Source organism: Ovis aries, chromosome 22, assembly GCF_016772045.2.
Source record: "Ovis aries strain OAR_USU_Benz2616 breed Rambouillet chromosome 22, ARS-UI_Ramb_v3.0, whole genome shotgun sequence".
NCBI lineage: Eukaryota > Metazoa > Chordata > Mammalia > Artiodactyla > Bovidae > Ovis > Ovis aries.
The window spans coordinates 12,366,985-12,379,879 of NC_056075.1; the positions used below are offsets into that span (position 1 = coordinate 12,366,985).

The 12,895-nt window shown below is 42.6% G+C and overlaps 1 long non-coding RNA gene across 1 annotated transcript; it reads left to right on the top strand.

The window, feature by feature from the left end:
- Nucleotides 1-1,432: 1,432 nt before the first annotated feature.
- LOC132658405 (uncharacterized) lies at nt 1,433-10,804 on the top strand. The gene is made up of 2 exons (XR_009598032.1): nt 1,433-1,924; nt 8,787-10,804. It is a non-coding gene; the product is annotated as an uncharacterized LOC132658405 (long non-coding RNA).
- The last annotated feature ends 2,091 nt before the right edge of the window (nt 10,805-12,895 follow it).

Genomic DNA, 12,895 nt, shown 5'->3' on the forward strand with positions numbered 1-12,895 from the left:
TAATTCTGATAAAGGTTTGAGACAGGTTGCCAGAGGAACAAAGGGTTTGGGTTGAAGTGGAAAAAGACCTCTGTTCCTGGTTTCTCATCTCTGAAGTGTTAAATTATGTAAAACTGTTTACGTCTCTTTACGGTCCAAGGAGAAACTAGAATTACTATCCCCAAAGCCATTTTAAAACTTTTTTTTTTCAGTGAAAGAAAGGAGGGGAGAGTGAGAGAAAGGGAGTGTGAATGGAGAAGTATGTTCATCAGATGTTATGTTGACCTTCTGTGTCTATCACTCTCTCAAACGTACCCCACTCAGCACACATGGCTGCCAATCTCTCCTTTCCCCTCATCAGCCTGGGGGTGGTTTTGCTGAAATTTTCAGAATGACACATTGACACCCCCCACCTGCGTCCCCACCAAAGTGCTGACGAAGAGGGACCCTCCCAATTACCTGGGTATCTGTTCTAGTCTCCTATCCTAAAAGGGGTTTTAGTAAAATGAAATTTCCCGGTGTTTTCTTTGAGGTGGAGACAGCTATGACCATTTTCACTGGTTCCTTTAAATAAGAAGTAGCCATTAAACTTTTCCTACCATTTCTTATCTTAGTCTCTTTGTTCCAGGCCTGACCCAAACTGAGGGGAGCCTTAGGAGATCTCCTTTAGGAAGGGTCACGGGTTGTTGAAGTGTCTTGGATATTGAATCCCAGAGCTGTTAATGCCCTCAAAGTTCAAGCAAGGCCAATGCTTCCGTTCTGCAGAGAGGGCATGGAGGCACAGAACCGTGTCAAGTCACTGGCTGCAGACACACAGCTGGTTGCTGGATGCTAGGTTGAGGAGTTTGGATTCCATCCATCAGAAGCAGAGAATCACTGAGGCCAGAGCACATTTTCCGGAGTAGTTCAGACCTAGACCCACTCAGGGCCCAACCAAGACCTATTAAAAGGTCCTTCCGTGTTTCAGTTCAGTTCAGTTCAGTTCAGTCACTCAGTCGTGTCCGACTCTGCGACCCCATGAATCGTAGCATGCCAGGCCTCCCTGTCCATCTCCAACTCCCGGAGTTCACTCAGACTCATGTCCATCGAGTCAGTGATGCCATCCAGCCATCTCATCCTCTGCCCCTTCTCCTCCTGCCCCCAATTCCCCCCGCCTCCGCCCCCAGCATCAGAGTCTTTTCCAATGAGTCAACTCTTTGCATGAGGTGGCCAAAGTACTGGAGTTTCAGCGTTAGCATCATTCCTTCCAAACAAATCCCAGTGTTTAGGATATCTCAAAAAAAAAAGGAGGGGGGGAAGTGGGTGGGGTGGTACTCCAAGCTTATTTCTTCATCTGGTCATTCAATTATCCCCTCAAACCTGCCTGGTTTTATGCAGGAGAGTCCAATAGGTCTAAAGAAAACTGCAGAGGATGACGTTTGAGGAAGGCTTGACCAGGTATCATCAGGTGAGTAAATTCTGCCTGCCTCTCCACTCACCACTTCCGGCATTGATCCCATTGGTCATCGTAAAACATGAGAGAATTTTGCTTTTCAAAAGAGATTCTAGATACACTTAGCTCCCTAACAATGGATCAGATGAAATTGTATTTTCAATCATTCCTATTCATCAAAATTGAGAACCAAACTTCGCAACTGGAGGAGAGTTTTCTTTTCCTTGCTTTTAAGGAGCTTCCTTTCCATAAAAGTTCCCCTAGTGGAGTAAGTTCTGAAATTTGTACATTTGACTTGATCACAACCTCAAACAAGGCATAACCTTTCCTTATCAAGACGAATTAAGACAAATTGGTTCTAGAATGATTGAGCAACCCAGTGTCAACCACCTATGGCCAGAATGAGCAGGGAAATGGTCCCTGAGATTGGCCAGAGTCATCTCAAGAGCCTTTTCTCCTTCCTCTCAGGATTTGTGCATTTCAATGAGACCAGAATTATAATCCTATTTACAGGTAAGGAAGTGAGGGGCAGAGACGTGGGGTCTAAAGCGTTTATTATTGTCACCCAGAGTTTGAGAGATGTGCCCCAGCACCACCAGGGTTCATGTGCCATAGCTCAGCTCCAAGGACAGTTTTGTCCTTCCAAATTTTAGGACATTTTACACTTATCTACTCAGACTTCTTATTTTTACTATGTTTTCTTGACTATGTAAGTAACATAAATATGTTATAAAAATTAAAACAATGCAGAGAGAAGGTTGCTTAATTGCAATCTTGCTGAGTGCTGATTTGGTGTGTTTCTCTTGATCATGTGTCTTAAAGATTATCTTCTACCAGCACGGATGAGTCTGTCTCATTATCTTCAACCACCACATGGATTTCTGTGTGTGGACATACCCTTGCTTATTTAACCACTCTCCTATTTGTGGACATTTAGGCTGTTTTCCAAAATGGTCTCTTATTTGCTACAATCCAAGGTATTTTATAGCACCTAAAATGGTATGGTTACTAACACTCCTTGCCCTCGGAGCACCCACCTTGATACAAAGAGGAAGGACTCTGAGGACTGTCGCCAGACTCTGCCTGGAAGCCACTTGCTCTGCTGCTGCACTTGTGACTGCTCATTTTGCCATCCCCCCTAATTGCCTTCCCAGCCCCAGCTGCTCCTCACCTCTCTTGGCTCTGAGAAATGGCTGACTTGGCACAACTAGGAATCCAAGTATCCCTCCAGCCAAGCCTAGGTTCAGTTACACCCTCAAAAATACCAGAGGGAGGTCATAGAATTGAAGCAAACAAGGTTCAAGGTTCCTTCCCTTCCCTGCCAACCAGGGATGGAATCAGCTGTATTTGAAAAGCCACACGTGCTGGGAACATGTTGAGCAGAAGGCATCTGCCTTCCTCTCCTCTCAAAGGATAGACTCAAGACCAAGGTCCTCCTGTTTCCAGGGCTCTGAATAAAAATTGCATGCACACTGCTGTACGCAACCCAGTTTCAAGCTGCCTTTTTGCAAATATCAGCAGTTTCCTTTGGTAGAGATGGGTGAAGGCTGTAGGTCTCTTCCCCATACCTGACAGCAGCAGGTGCCTTGCTGTAAATTATGTCTCTAGCCAAATTCCCGGAGAAGGCAATGGCACCCCACTCCAGTACTCTTGCCTGGCAAATCCCCTGGACGGAGGAGCCTGGTAGGCTGCAGTCCATGGGGTCGCTAAGAGTCAGACACGACTGAGCGACTTCACTTTCACTTTTCACTTGTATGCATTGGAGAAGGAAATGGCAACCCACTGCAGTGTTCTTGCCTGGAGAATCCCAGGGACTGCAGAGCCTGGTGGGTTGCCATCTCTGGGATTGCGCAGAGTCGGACATGACTGAAGCGACTTAGCAGCAGCAGCAGCAGCCAAATTCTGCCCCACTTATGGATTTGTGTCAGCCAACAGGTATACACAGCCAGACTGTTCTGTAAACTTTCTGAAAGTGGCCCCTGCCATTTACACTGTAAGACAGCGCCTGGCCAATGAAGTCGTTCTAGCAGTAGGCTTTAGCTAACTTGCTAGCCTAATCAGCTGACAGAACCTCCCATGTATGACCCCAGACAAGATCTGACCAGTTCCTAGTACTGGATATATAAGTCTGGGACTCCACAGAGCATACATAGCAAAGTGCCTGACACATAGTGAGGCTAAGTATTTAGCTAACACCTGGTAGGAGTTTTATAGTCTTTCCTAGCCAAATCACATATCTCAAATCTCCTTTCAATGACAAATAATTAGCAACATTTTAATGCTAAATAACAAATAATCTTCTAATACTAATTAGGGGTAAAGATAAAGTGCTTAGGTAATCTCCTCTAGAGTGTGAGCATCTTATTAGCATTTTTCAAATGCTGACCAACCATAACAAGTGTAATTTCCCAGTTAGGGCATATCACAAGTGCCCTTTCCTAGGGTGGTGGTTCCAGGGCTGGGTGCATCTTAGAATCATCTGAAAATCTTTTAAAAGATGCTGATGCCCTGGTCTCAACCCAGGTGAATGAAATCTGAATATAAACTTTAATATCCAGGTATTGTCTTAAAAAAGAAAAAAACCCAACAAACAAAACCTTTCCAGTTGATTCTAATTTCCACCCAGCATTGAGATTACCACTCCAGGGTACAGATTTAAATGAATACATACATAAATATATACATGTATATCCTTGAAGATAGAGGCAGTAAAGCCATCTTTATCCCAGTATCAGAATTCTGATTGTGAAAGACTTCACCTTTACTAAGACTGTGGGAAACACACATAAAATTTACCATCAATATTTATTTGGCCCCACTATGTGTCAGGAGAAGGCAATGGCACCCCACTCCAGTACTCTTGCCTAGAAAATCCCATGGACCGAGGAGCCTGGTAGGCTGCAGTCCATGGGGTCACAGAGAGTCCGACATGACTGAGCGACTTCAATTTCACTTTCACTTTCCACTTCCATGCATTGGAGGAGGAAATGGCAACCCACTCCAGTGTTCTTGCCTGGAGAATCCCAGGGACAGGGGAGCCTGGTGGGCTGCCGTCTATGGGGTCGCACAGAGTCCGACAGGACTGAAGCGACTTAGCAGCAGCAGCAGCACTATGTGTCAGGCATTTTTTAGAGCTAGAGATATACCAATGCTTTCAAGAGTCAAACTCTCCTGCCCTTGGGGAGTTTTCAGTTTTACTGAATTTTTTTAAGGAAAACCGCAGGCCACATAGTATGCTGCTTCTGCCACAAAACCAAGGAGGGCAGCCTTTGTATATATAAATGTATAAAGCTGTGAAAGATGAATGATCTGGGGTGAGGAATTAGGGAACCTGGCTTTTAATCCGGGCTCTGCCCTGGGACTAGTTGAGCAAATCCCCGCAACTCCTCGAGTTACCAAAGCAGAGCTTTGAACAAAATGATTTATGAGCCTCTAAAGTTTTATTGAGATCTCAAAATCACTGAATTAATAGATAGAAATAAACAGCCCTCGTGACTGCAGCACCACTCGCGGGCCACGGAGTGCATTCTCCAAAGCCTCTAACACAGGTGCTGTGCTGTGCTCAGTCGTGCAGTCATGTCCAACTCTTGTGACCCCATAGACTGTAACCTGCCAGGCTCCTCTCTCCATGGGATTTGCCAGGCAAGAATACTGGAGTGGGTTGCCATTTCCTTCTCCAGGGGATTTTCCCAACCTGGGAATTGAACCCAGGTCTCCTGCATTGCAGGCAGATTCTTCTTTTTCTACTTCTTCTTTTTTTAATTGAAGAATAACTGCTTTACAGAATTTTGTTGTTTTCTATCAAACCTCAACATGAATCAGCCATAGATATACATATATCACCTCCCTTTTGAACTCCCTCCCATCTCCCTCCCCAGCCCACTCATCTAGGTTGATACAGAGCCCCTCTTTGAGTTTCTTGAGCCCCACAGCAAATTCCCATTGGCTATTTTACATATGGTAATGTAAGTTTCCATGTTACTCTTTCCATACATCTCACCCTCTCCTCCCCTCTCCCCAGGTCCATAGGTCTGTTCTCTATGTCTGTTTCTCCATTGCTGCCCTGTAAATAAATTCTTCAGTACCATTTTTCTAGATTCTGTATATATGCGTTAGAATACGATATTTATCTTTTTCTTTCTGACTCATTTCACTCTGTATAATAGGTTCTAGGTTCAGCCGCCTCATCAGAACTGACTCACATGTGTTCCTTTTTATGGCTGAGTAATTTTCCACTGTGTGTTTGTACCACAACTTCTTTATCCATTCATCTGTCAATGGACATCTAGGCTGCTTCTGCGTTCTAGCTGTTGTAAATAGCGCTGCAATGAACAATGGGGTACATGTGTCTTTTTCAAGTTTGGTTTCCTCAGGGTATGTGCCTAAGAGTGAGAATGCTGGGTCATATGGCGGTTTTATTCCTAGTTTTTAAGGAATCTCCATACCGTCTTCCATAGTGGCTGTATCAATTTACATTCCCACCATCAGTGCAAGAGCATTCCCTTTTCTCCACACCTTCTCCAGCATTTACTGTTTGCAGATTTTTTGATGATGGTGATTCTGACAAGTGTGAGGTGATATCTCATTGTGGTTTTGATTTGTATTTCTCTGATAATGAGTGATGTTGAGTATCTTTTCATATGTCTGTTAGCCATCTGCATGTCTTCTTTGGAGAAATGTCTGTTTAGTTCTTTTTCCCACTTTTTGATTGGGTGTTTTTTGGCATTGAGTTGTATGAGCTGCTTGCATATTTTGGAAATTAATCCTTTGTCAGTTGTTTCATTTGCCATTATTTTCTCACATTCTGAGGGTTCTTTTCACCTTGCTTATAGTTTCCTTTGCTGTGAATAATTTTTTAAGTTTAATCGGGTCCCACTTGCTTACTTTTGTTTTTATTTCCTTTACTCTAGGAGGTGGGTCATAGAGGATCTTGCTTTGATTTATGTCATTGAGTGTTCTGCCTATGTTTTCCTCTAAGAGTTTTATAGTTTTTGGTCTTACATTTAAGTCTTTAATCTATTTTCAGTTTATCTTTGTGTATGGTGTTAGGAAGTGTTTTAATTTCATTCTTTCACATGTAGCTGTCCAGTTTTCCTAGCACCATTTATTGAAGAGACTGTCCTTACCCCACTGTATATTCTTGCCTCCTTTGTCAAAAATAAGGTAGGTGCATGGGTTAATTTCTGGGCTTTCTATCTTGTTCCGTTGGTCTATATTTTTGTTTTTGTGCCAGTGCCATACTGTCTTGATGACTGTAGCTTTGTAGTATAATCTGAAGTCAGGAAGGTTGATTCCTTCAGCTCCATTCTTCTTTCTCAGGACTGCTTTGGCTATTCGGGGTATTTCCATAAGAATTGTGAAATTCATTTTGCTTGAATTTCATTCAGTTTCAATTGTGAAATTTTTTGTTCTAGTTCTATGAAAAATGCCGTTGGTAATTTGACAGGGATCTCATTGAATCTGTAGATTGCATTTGGTAGAATAGTCATTTTCACAATATTGATTCTTCCTACCCACAAACATGGAATATCTCTCCATCTGTTTATGCCATCTTTCATTTCTTTCATCAGTGTCTTATAATTTTCTGTGTATAGTTCTTTTGTCTCCTTGGCTAAGTTTATTCCTAGATATTTAATTCTTTTTATTTCAATGGTGAATGGGATTGATTCTTTAATTTCTCTTTCTGATTTTTCATTGTTAGTACATAGAAATACAAGTGATTTCTGTGTATTGATTTTGTATCCTGCAAGTTTGCTAAATTTGCTGATTAGCTCTAGTAATTTTCTGATACTACCTTTAGGGTTTTCTATGTACAGTATCATGTCATCTGCAAACAGTGAGAGCTTTACTTCTTCTTTTCCAATCTGGATTCCTTTTATTTCTTTTTCTTCTCTGATTGCTGTAGCTAGGACTTCCAGAAACATGTTGAATAATAGTGGTGAAAGTGGACACCCTTGTCTTATTCCTGATCTTAGGGAGAATGCTTTCAGTTTTTCACCATTAAGAATAATGTTTGCTGTAGGCTTATCATATATAGCCTCCACTATGTTGAGGTTGGTTCTTTCTATGCCCATTTTCTGAAGAGTTTTAATCATAAATGGGTACTGAATTTTGTCAAAGGCTTTTTCTGCACCTACTGAGATTATCATATGGTTTTTATCATTCAATTTGTTACTATGGTGTATCACATTGATTTTCATATATCGAAGAATCCTTGCATTCCTGGAATAAACTCAACCTGATCATGGTGTATGAGCTTTGTAATGTATTGCTGAATTCTGTTAGCTAAAATTTTGTTGAGGATTTTTTCATCTATGTTCATCAGTGATATTGGCCTGTAGTTTTCTTTTTTGTGTGTTGTCTTTGTCTGGTTTTGGTATCAGGGTGATGGGGGCCTCATAGAATGAATTTGGAAGTATTCTTTCCTCTGCAATTTTTTGAAAGAGTTTTAGAAGGATAGGCATTAGCTCTTCTCTAAATGTCTGATAGAATTCTCCTGTGAAGCCATCTGGTCCTGAGCTTTTGATTTTTGGGAGATTTTTGATCACAGCTTCAATTTCAGTGCTTGTAATTAGGTTGTTCATAATTCCTCTTTCTTCCTGGTTTAGTTGCAGGCAGATTCTTTACTGACTGTACAACAAGGGAGGCCCATAAAGTCGTGTCTGATGGACTATACAGATTGTGACCCGATGAACTATAGAAATTCTCCAGGCCAGAATACTGGAGTAGGTAGCCTTTCCCTTCTCCAGGGGATCTTCCTGACCCAGAGATCAAGCCTTGGTCTCCTGCGTTGCAGGCAGATTCTTTACTGTCTCAGCCACTCTATCTACCTCTAGATATGTAAGGCAGAGCCTTTAACAATCAGCATTGTGAGATGGTGATAAGGATGGGTGGACTACCTATTACCACGCAGAGGAGGATGGGTGTGTGGGAGAATCGGCTATTGTGAATGTACAATGTTTGCCCTTTCTGCCCCTAAACTTCCTGAAAAGCTAAACTGACTTCATGAGATGAAATTGTACTGAATGGACGGTGGGATGATGAACAGTTTGCACTGAAATGGTTTTTGAAAAAGAAGTCTGATTGTCATAGTAACACTCTGAAAAGATTTTGATGCAACTTTAGAATTACTGCACATCCAATTACATAGGACATTCACTTGGGGTGAGAGATAAGTGCTTCTGTCACTGCAAACATAGAAAGAAAATCCATTTAACCTTTTTAGCCAATTTATTAAAGCAGAGGAGAATTATTTTTAAAATGCGGTTTCTGACTTCAAGTAAGGAGTGTTGGAAGAAAATTTTTCTTGGTGTAGTTTGGAGTTTCCTAATAAAGGAGAAAATGCTGCAAGACATCTTAAGTTTGGGTTCTTTAGGAAGAAGAGAACTTGAGGACCAAGAAAAACGCCAAGCAGTCATTGAGTTCATTCTCTGACCATCAGGAAGGGCCAGGTTCAAGCAGGTAGGATCCTTCTACTTTAAAGACTGAGGCCTCCCTTTGTAAACATCCCAGTGCTTAAGCTCTCATTTTACCATCTTTTTTTTTTTTTTCAATAATTTACCTAAATCTTGGCAGTTCAGTCTGTTTTTTCACTCTAGCTTCAGAAAAGATCATCACCACCAAAAACGTTGATTGAGCACTTTTTACAATGAGTTTTGTTAGATGAAGAGGAGAAAAAGATAAAAGGTAAGGTTTTTGCCCCTAAAATCTTACAAGAACAATCCCCTCTTTCACTCAAAACACTTCTCATAAATAGATATTGCTAATCTCTTCAGAACATCGAATTTTGGTGCATACAAAGGGTTTCAGTACCTCTAGCCCAGTTCCCTAATTAAATACAATGGAGCAAGTGACACTAGAAGAGATTAAATGGTTCAACCCAAGTCACACAGAACTGGGATTCCAATCCAGATCTCCCTGCTTCCACACCAGTACTCCATCTCTAGCTTAAAAGTATCTTGATTATTTTTCTTCACAAAGATACTCTGGCTGACATTTAGTGCTGTATTCCCTTCAGAGTAAGTGCCCACACATGTATCATTTCATATGGTGTGTCCTTCTGTACAGTGCTTATGGAACAACAGACTGGTTCCAAATAGGAACAGGAGTACATCAAGGTTGTATATTATCACCTTGCTTATTTAACTTCTATGCAGAGTACATCATGAGAAACGCTGGACTGGAAGAAACACAAGCTGGAATCAAGATTGCTGGGAGAAATATCAATAACCTCAGATATGCAGATGACACCACCCTTATGGCAGAAAGTGAAGAGGAACTAAAAAGCCTTTTGATGAAAGTGAAAGAGGAGAGTGAAAAAGTTGGCCTGAAGCTCAACATTCAGAAAATGAAGATCATGGCATCTGGTCCCATCACTTCATGGGAAATAGATGGGGAAACAGTGGAAACAGTGTCAGACTTTATTTTTTGGGCTCCAAAATCACTGTAGATGGTGATTGCAGCCATGAAATTAAAAGATGCTTACTCCTTGGAAGGAAAGTTATGACCAATCTAGATAGCATATTCAAAAGCAGAGACATTACTTTGCCAACAAAGCTCCATCTAGTCAAGGCTATGGTTTCTCCAGTAGTCATGTATGGATGTGAGAGTTGGACTGTGAAGGCTGAGCACCGAAGAACTGATGCTTTTGAGCTGTGGTGTTGGAGAAGACTCTTGAGAGTCCCTTGGACTGCAAGGAGATCCAACCAGTCCATTCTGAAGGAGATCAACCTTGGGATTTCTTTGGAAGGACTAATGCCAAAGCTGAAACTCTGGTACTTTGGCCACCTCATGCGAAGAGTTGACTCGTTGGAAAAGACTCTGATGCTGGGAGGGATTGAGGGCAGGAGGAGAAGGGGACGACAGAGGATGAGATGGCTGGATGGCATCACCGACTCAATAGACATGAGTTTGGGTGAACTCTGGGAGTTGGTGATGGACAGGGAGGCCTGGGGTGCTGTGATTCATGAGGTCGCAAAGAGTTGGACATGACTGAGTGACTGAACTGAACTGAAAAGAAATCTAAATTTGGGCTGTATTTTAGACATGATATTTGATTTAATGATAGTTTTCTTGTGTGTAATAGTGACTTTGAAATAATGTAGGAGAATGTCTTTATTCTTAGGAGATACATTCTGAATTATTTAGGGGTGAGGTGTCATTATGCCTGCTCTCAAATGGTTCAGCTAAAAAAACAGTGTGTGTGTTTGTGTGTTGAGAGAGAAAAGTGGGAAGAAAAAGAAAGAGCATAGCTTTAAAAGGTCAGCAGTTGAATGTGAAGAGTATACAGGTACTCATTGTAGTATTTCCATGTTTCTGTCCCTTTAAAATTTTTAAAACAAATAAATAAATCCTCTTAGTAAAATAGGAACCTTAGGACATCAACTCCACGAAGCAAGGGATGTATGTCTGTCTGTTTCTCTCACTGGGGTACCAAAAGCCCTTAGAGCAGCCCCTGGCACATAGTAGGCATTCAGTAAACAATGTTTAATGAAAAACAAACAGGAAAGGTGGCCCCAGCTTGGGCTCAGAGGGCTGGATGGAGGCCAGGGGGCAGGCGTGGCTGCCCAGCGGTGCCCTGCCTGTCAGCACAGTTTTGAGCTCCCTGGGGAGGCTCCAGCACCAGCCTGGTGCTGCCAGCTGGGCAGAAGGTTGGGGGAAAGAAAAGTCACTCAGCCAGAATGGCTTTCCCATGACCTGCTTTCCACCATTTGCGCCGATCCAACTGGAAACAGCAAGCAAGGGGGCATTTCTGATGAGAGCATTAGGATGTCGGCCCCTGTCGACACACGGGAGTTCAGAGTCTCCCCAGGAGAAAACCTGGACCGCAAACTCCAACAGACCCATACAATGCAAAAATCAAAAGTCTTACAGCAAGGCCACAGCTGGCTGCTTCCCTTCTTTTTATCTCCTATAATGCCACCAAAACAATGCATCGCTTTTCAAAGATGAGTTTCCTAAGATTCTATCAGTTAGTGACTTACTACTTCATTTCCAAACTCTAGGATCAAGGAAACATATATGTTAAGAAATGATACAATATGAATTTTATTTTATTTTTTTCTGTGTCTTTTTCTTTTTTTTTTTAATTTTAATTTTTACTTTATTTTACTTTACAATACTGTATTGGTTTTGCCATACAGTGACATGAATCTGCCACGGGTGTACATGAGTTCCCAATCCTGAACCCCCCTCCTACCTCCCTGGAAGCAATTGGAGGAGTTGGTGGTGAGGCACTCGGGCGTGTGACGCAATTGCTCAGTGAAAGGCCCGCCAGTAAACGTGTCTCTATCCTCCTCTTTCTTTTTCTTTTTTCTTCTTTCTTCTATCCTTTCTTTTGCTGTCTTTCTTTCTTTCTTCCCTTCCTTCCTATCTTTTTCTCTCTCAAAAAAAAAAAAAAAAAAATCACCTGAATCTCAAGGCTGACCCAGCCACCACGCCCGCCCCCCACCTCCCATGAGCAGAGCCATTTCCCTCCCAGTAGTGACCGTTGGAGAAAGAGTTTCAGACCCTTTACCTCAGAAAATCCTCCACCCTCTCCCCAGGCCTGTCATCTCTTTCCTGTGTAGACCTGCAAGGGAGGCGGCCTTACCTATCCTGCTTAGAAGGAGCCTGGCAGTGCTTTCTGAACTGAATTCACGTAAGAAAGGGAAGCGCCTGTTTGGAAGAACATACCCTCCTGCTGCCAACACAAGCAGATCTTTAGAGAGAAGGGAAACTGCAACCCCTCCAAGATCTTTGCTCTCCTTCAGAGCCCAGGCGCTCAGGTTTCACAAAGGAATTTATAGAGCAGACTGACGCCTCTGGGGTTGGAATGGGCTCAGAACCAAGTGGAGAGCAAGAAGAGGGACAGGCACCCCTGTCTGCTTTATGTGGGCTGGAATTGTTTACCAGGGGATGAAAACGTCCTCTCACTGAAAAGGAATGTTTGGCAAGGAAATGACCTCTGGAGGCTCAACCCAGTGGCTCCCTGGGGAGGCAGTCTGGGTGAGTAAGAGATCAGAACCCCCAACCTGGACAAAGCTCATCAGGCTGGGCGAGGAGGGGGCTGGGATCATGGGAGCTTTGTGATGTTTAAAGCAACTCCTGCCTTCAAAGGACAGCTGTCCTCTTGATGAATTATGTTTTGCAAAAGAAGAAAGAGAAAAAAAAAAAAAAAACTTGAATGGTGTGAAAACATATTGAAAAATAAAAGAAATGTTTCCTAATGTACCATGAAACTCAGAGCTATCCTCGGACCTTTCAAAACCATGTTTGGGGGTCCCGAGATGGCGCGGGGTGAGTTGCTCTGGTTGCTGACATTCCTACTCGGGTGAAATGGAGAGAGAGATGACATTCTTCCTTATTTGGCAGCTCTGGAAGTCAGATTCCCTCATCATCTCTCTTCCTGTAAGACCCTGGCCCTGGTCAGTAGAAGCCCAAACCATTCAGCAGGCCCCACCCTTGGCGCTTGCTTATCTCAGAGTCTTTGCCGTGGAATTCCCA